The sequence below is a fragment of the Papio anubis genome, chromosome 13 (genome assembly GCF_008728515.1).
Source record: "Papio anubis isolate 15944 chromosome 13, Panubis1.0, whole genome shotgun sequence".
Taxonomy (NCBI): Eukaryota; Metazoa; Chordata; class Mammalia; order Primates; family Cercopithecidae; genus Papio; species Papio anubis.
This window is the reverse complement of record NC_044988.1, coordinates 59,212,600-59,219,213: the sequence shown is the minus strand read 5'-3', so window position 1 is coordinate 59,219,213 and position 6,614 is coordinate 59,212,600. Positions and strand designations below refer to the sequence as shown.

Below are 6,614 nucleotides of genomic sequence, written 5' to 3'. Positions count from 1 at the left end.
CAAAATTTATTGCCCAGCTATTGGCAAGAGGCTTTTCCACAACATTTTTTTTCTAGTAGTTTTACAATTTCAAGTTTTACATTTAAGTCTTTAATCCATTTTGAGTTGATTTTTGTATATGGTGTGGACATAAGTGTCCAATTTCATTCTCCTGCATATGGATATCCATTTTTCTCAATATCATTTATTAAAGACACTACCCTTTTTTCACTGTGTCTTCTTGGCATCTTTGTCAAAGATCAATTAACTCTAAATGCATGGATTTATTACTAGTTTCTCTGTTCTGTTACACTGATTTACATGTCTGTTTTTATGCCAGTATCATGCTGTTTCGATTACTATAGCGTTGTAGTATATTTTGAAACCAAGCAGTGGGATGATCCCATCTTTGTTTGTCTTGCTCAGGATTGCTTTGGCTATTTGGCATGTTTTGTAATTCCATGGGAATTTTAGAATTATTTTTCTACTTCTATGAAAAATACTGTCAGTATTTTGATAGGTATTGCATTGAATCAATAGATATCTTTGGTAGAATAGAAACGTTCACAATATTACTTCTTCCAATATATGAACACAAAATATCTTTTCATTTATTTGTTTCTTATTCAATTTCTTTTATCAATGTTTAATTAATTTTAAGTGGTTCAATTATTTAACTTGATATTGCAATAGTGTATGTATTTTCAATAGTTTTACATTTCTAATGTCATTAATGTGATGATCTATTTATAACTGAGGAAGAGATATAGATTCAACTTCTTTTACTTTTTAACATCTTCAGAAAGTAGAGCATTTGCTCTTTTATGGGTCTGAATTTTAGCATACCGGGATTCCATGGTTACAGAAAGCATCTCTACTTTTATTTTTCATATTTCTTATTCATAGTGTGTTGCACCTTTTCCCAAGATGGTTCATCACCAAAACTTCATTCCAATGCCTCTGGACAATCCAGGGAAATATTATTAAAAATCAAATCAGAAAATTCCTACCGCTTTTATACTTGGTATATAAGAACTTTAATACTTAATACTTCTTTTAACCATAAATTGGCAACACTAATAAAATGCAAAGCAAAACAAAACATATTGCTAGAGTTAGTGATGTTGGGGGAGAACCATAGGCAGTAAAAGTCAAAAAAATTAATACCCCCGAATAATAGCTGAGTTTGAAAATAAAAGTTTTAGAAAAAGATTTGCTTTGAATTCTCAATGAGGTACAATGTGATATTGCTTTTATAAAAATAGAAGTCTAACATAAGAAGAAAGCAAGCAGGAATGCAAAGACATAAATCTGAGAAGCAGATTGCAGCAGGAAATAACTTGCTTAATTAAAAATACAATACAGAGAAACAAAAAATGTAAGAAGGACTATATTTCCCATTGACAACCATAAAATCTTAAAAGGAAACAGAAGAAATGGAAATAGAAATTTTAGAAGGTAATCTTTATTAATTCCCTCAGAATTATTGCAGTAAAAGACAAATACAAAAAGAGAAACTAATCAAAACCAAGGATTACTGAGAAGAGGACCTAACTACAAATAAAATTGTCCAATAAATACACAAAACAAACAGATAACACAAAATAAATCAAAGGTAAGACAAAACAATAATATCTCTATGCTAAAGATGACTTGAAGTTCTAAGGCAAATGTATTCATTTTATTTCTGGCAAAATTAATGCAGAATTAATGGAGTCTGGCAAGATGCTTGAATTCTGAAGATTTGAGAAATAATCCCCCATAATCACTCAAGCAGGTAAAGAGATTTAACAACAAACAAAAGTAACAGAAGTAGAATTAATTTCCTTTTTTTCTGGTAAATAGTATATTCCAGCCAGCAGTATTTACAACAGTTTCTTTTAATAGTTCTAAACAAGAGACAGATACCTTTATGTCAGTATGTAACTACTGTTTCTACTATATCTCTGAATGTTTTCAACAAACTCTATCAGTATGGCAATACTGGCCTTCTTGCCATGAACATGGCAAGTTTAAACACGTCAAGAGTCTTTCTGCATCATGATCTTTGTACTATTTTCTTTAACTGAATCATTCTTTCTACAAACAGACACTTTGCTCATTCATAGCAACCATTTAGATCTCAGCTCAAACATCACCTTTTGAAGACTTTCATGAATATCCATCAAAAGAGCATCACCTGTTACTCATTTCTTTGTTTTATTTTTCTTCTTAGGACTTATCAATAGCTAATAGCTTATTATATTTATTTTCTGTTTTTCATAGAAGACAAATTTTGAATGTTTACAGTTATATCACCAGTTTACATAGTACTCGGGAAATAGTAAGACTCAATTAATCTTTGCTAAATAAATAAATGAATAGGAAATATATGGATGGGGGAATCCACCAAATGAATTTGAATACAGACTGACTCAAACTTCTATTTTACATAAAAAGTGAATAGATGGCCTGAAATTAAGACAGCATTTAGAATTGATACTGCTAAAGACCCTCATGATAAAAGTAAGTAAATTTGAGAATAAAATAAAGATTTATCAAAGAAACCACTGACTTAGCATGGGGATATGAAGCATTAAAGGCTACAATTAAGTGAACATAGGAACATTAGAAGTTAAAAATTCATCAATGAATTTTCTTTTCTTTTTTTTTTTTGACCTTTGAACTTTTTATTGGCCTCCTGCTCCCCAAAGAGAACCTGCTTCTGCTGGCTTAATGTCTCAGAACTTTGGTGTCCTTGGTTTCTGACACCCTTTTGCAATCCACTTTCCAGCGGGTGGCAGTCTTTCGGATGGCTTGTATGGAGTTAGTTGCTGCTGTCCAGGGCATCACCAAGGCTGAAATCCTCGCTGTCTTCCAGCAGGCAGCAGTAGGTAGTGATCTCAGCCTCCAGCTTGACCTTGATATTCAGCAGGGCCTCTTACTCCTGGGCCTGGCATTACCCCTCTGCCCGGGTCTGTGCCAGCTCCGACTCCAGGTGCAGCAGGATCCTGTTGAGCTGCTCCTTCTGCAGGGCTTAGCAGGCCTCCACCTCCCTCAGGCTATTTTCTCAGCTGGCCTTCATATTTCTCATCAAGTCCAGGTCGATCTCCAAGGACTGGACTGTATGTCTCAGTTCCATGAGCATCACCTCAGCAGCTCCAACCTCAGCAGATTGAGTAGTGACCACTGTGGTGCTCTCCTCAATCTGCTGAGACCAGTACTTTTCTAGATCCTCTCGGTTCTTCTGAGCCAGCTCATCATATTGGGCTCGGATGTCTATCATGATCTTGGTGAGATCCTGAGATTTGGGGCCATCTACCTCCATGGTTAACCCAGAACTGCAATCTGGACTTGCAGGCCTTTTACTTCCTCTTCATGGTTCTTCTTCATAAAGAGCAGCTCCTCCTTGAGAGCTTCGATCTATGTCTTCAGCTGCAGCCAAGTGACTTTGGTGTCATCCATGACCTTGTAGAGCCCCTGGATTTCTCTCTCCACAGACTGGCACATGGCCGTCTCTGTCTCATACTTGACTCTAAAGTCAGCAGCAGCAAGACCAGCATTGTTGACCTGCAGAACAATGTGGGTATTGTCCACAGTATTTGTGAAGATCTGAGCCCTCAGGTCCTGAATGGTCTTGAAGTAATCACCCCAGTCTCTGACCTGGGGTCTCTTCTTCTCCAGGTGCACCCTATGTTTGCTTTCCACCCTCCAGTTTGTTCTACAGGCTCCTCACTCTGTCGAGATAGGAGGCCAGGCAGTCGTTCAGGCTTTGCATGGTCTCCTCCTTCTGGAAGCCTCCCATTCCTGCCACATCCTCCAGGCCATCCCCGTGGCCAAGCCCCCGGGTCCCAAGCTTCCCCGGAAACTGGTGGAGCGGGACACAGAGATCTGGCAACCAGTGGCCCCAGCACCTGCATAGACGCTGAGCACCTTAGCTGTATGCCTGGACAGAACCCAGGGGCCGGTAGTAGGTGACAGTAGAGTGAGTGGTGAAGCTCATGCTGTCTGGGAAGGAGAACAAGAGGACAGGACCCAGGCTCTGCTGATGACCGAATTTCCTGTCTTTTTAGTATGCAAGTTTTGTTGCTGTTGTTGTTTAGTAAATGGATGTTGAATTACTTTTTTTTTTTTTTTGCATTTAAGTTGGTTATATAGTTTTTCATCCTCACATTGTGCATTAAATGTCTTTGTTTTCTGTTTTTAAACTGTTTTAGTTATCTTGTAAAGCTGGACATGCGATTCAGTAATAACATTATTATGTGTATTCTGGAGAAATGATTGTCTATGTTCCCCCAGCGATGTGCACAGTAATGTTCACTAACATTTGTATATAATCACTTCTCTGCAAAAGTGTGGAAAACAGTTTGCACATTTATCAAACATGAAATGGAAAAACAATTTTGTTATTGCTACACAATGAAACACTAAATCTGTATGAACTACAGCTACATGTGTAGAAGTGGAGAAATTGCAAACATATTATTAAGCACATCTAGCTAATTGCTGAATAACACATATACTATGATTTATCTTTATAATTTTTAAAGTTAGTGATGCTAAGCAAGTAGGTAGCAAAATTATGAAGAGTTGAAATAGGATTATAAAAGTATTTGCAATAACATTTAACATTGGGAAGAGAAAGGAGGTAATACTCTAAGGGCAGGTAGAGAGAGCTGAAGGCATGTACTGGTGATCTGCTAATTCTGAAGCTGGATATAAGAGGGATAATTTTATTGTCTTTGAACCATTCCTATACATTTATATACTTTTAAAAATTAAATGTATATATCACAATTAAATACTTTAAAGAATAAATGTATAAACATATAGTTGACTACATTAAAGCAAAATTTTATTTCCATTAGGAAACAAAAAATGCAGATACTGTAGAAAACTAACATTTTAAAAATAGATAGATACTTTTTTTGCAGGAATAATCCATTCTAACTTTTTCTTTGACATTTTATTATGGGGTTATTATATACCATTTATTTATTACTTGCTTTTGCCAGTCTCTCTCAACACAGAATACCCAGCCCATAGTATATTGCCTGCTAAATAGTAGTTGCTCAATAAATATTTGTACATTAACGAATGGAATAATGCATGAAAAATGGTGAAATGCAGGTGGAGAATGGAGAACTTACATAATATCTTCAACTTATCCTTACACTGAGTGTTACACACCATTATTTAGGAATATTTAATTTTTCCTAACCAAGGACATATGTAATACAAGCAAACTGCATTGCATCCTGTAGTCACAAAATGAGCAACAGCAACAAAAAATCAAAAATATTTTGGGAATAAACTGAAAGAATAAGCTTACTTATTTGGCTGACTCTTCACAGATGCATTTCATAGTTCTCTTTGAATTATAGCCCAATTTAAAGGAGACATTAACTTTCTGCAATGTCTGCAAAAATGTCTTTCTGCCATAAAACATTAAAACATCCCACATTTTCCTGGGGGAAATATTATTTCTTAATTTGTTATTGCAATAACAGAGACCATAGCTATGAGTGATCATCTCAGAATGGGGAATAAAATTACTGATACTTTTTATAATTTCCTGTAATGATAAATGCCTTGCCAGTAGAGTGGTTTTATCCCCTTTCAACAGAAGCATCAACTCGTTGCACTGCTTATCTTTGTCAGAAATATTCAAATGGCATTTGCACATATACTATAATTTCAGTTTAGAATCTCAGTGAAAAACATAGCTTTATTTAGTTCTGGCAATGGTTAAACAGCTATGATACAATTTCAGAAAGGTAATTCCATAATGCATTCTTTAGTTTTGTATTAGGAATTCTTCAGTCTCTCTAAATCTGTAAAGAAGAAACTACAGCTGAAGTATACTTTTCAACCTTCCTCTCTGCCTTACAGCAAATAATGAATTAAAGTACTGTGGAATTGAACTGCCCAGAAATTGAAAGCTGCTTGCAACGACCACATTAACATCAATATTACCAGGAATGAAAAGGCAGACATAAATAAACCTGGCCACATTATGCTAATTACATATTTTCTAAATATACCAAAGCATTAGTGTCATGTTACTGTTTATATATCACAAGGCACTTATCCCATCTTCAAGAAGGCTTGCTGACTTATATAATGTAGATGAGAGATATGACCATAGATTCTAGTATTAAGTATTGATTGCTAACTCTAGACTAGCCTACATAAGGAGGTAGAAAATGGACATCTAGTGAACTGCTAGTGAACGTGCTTCTCTCCCTCTGGTTATTCCCTTGTTTGAGTTTATACAATATGTAGATTGGTGCAAAAGTAATTGCAGTGTTTGTCATTAAAAGTAATGGCAAACACTGCAATTACTTTTGCACCCATCTAATAAATTTTCAAAATATTTTTTTAGAGGGCAATTAGGGAGAACATGGTGGTGTCTCTTTCTAAGCAACTCCATCAAATAGATCTGACTCTTTGTAGGGAAGACTTTACATAAAGGCTGAGAGTTAACAAAAAGCATTCTAAGACTCCAGGAACTGAAAGGAGTGTTTCAGAGTCTAACAGAAGAATAAAGAACATTCAGTAACAACTCAGCATTTTGAGGGTTTTCTAATTCTTGACCTGCCTAACCCAATGGTTCTACCAATAGCCTTGCAGATATCTCACAATGAAAATAAAGC

General features: G+C 35.6%; 1 pseudogene; it reads right to left on the bottom strand.

Annotated features, from left to right (window-relative positions):
* Positions 1 to 2,652: 2,652 nt before the first annotated feature.
* On the bottom strand, positions 2,653 to 3,878 carry LOC101001259 (annotated as a pseudogene).
* Between the last annotated feature and the right edge of the window lie 2,736 nt (positions 3,879 to 6,614).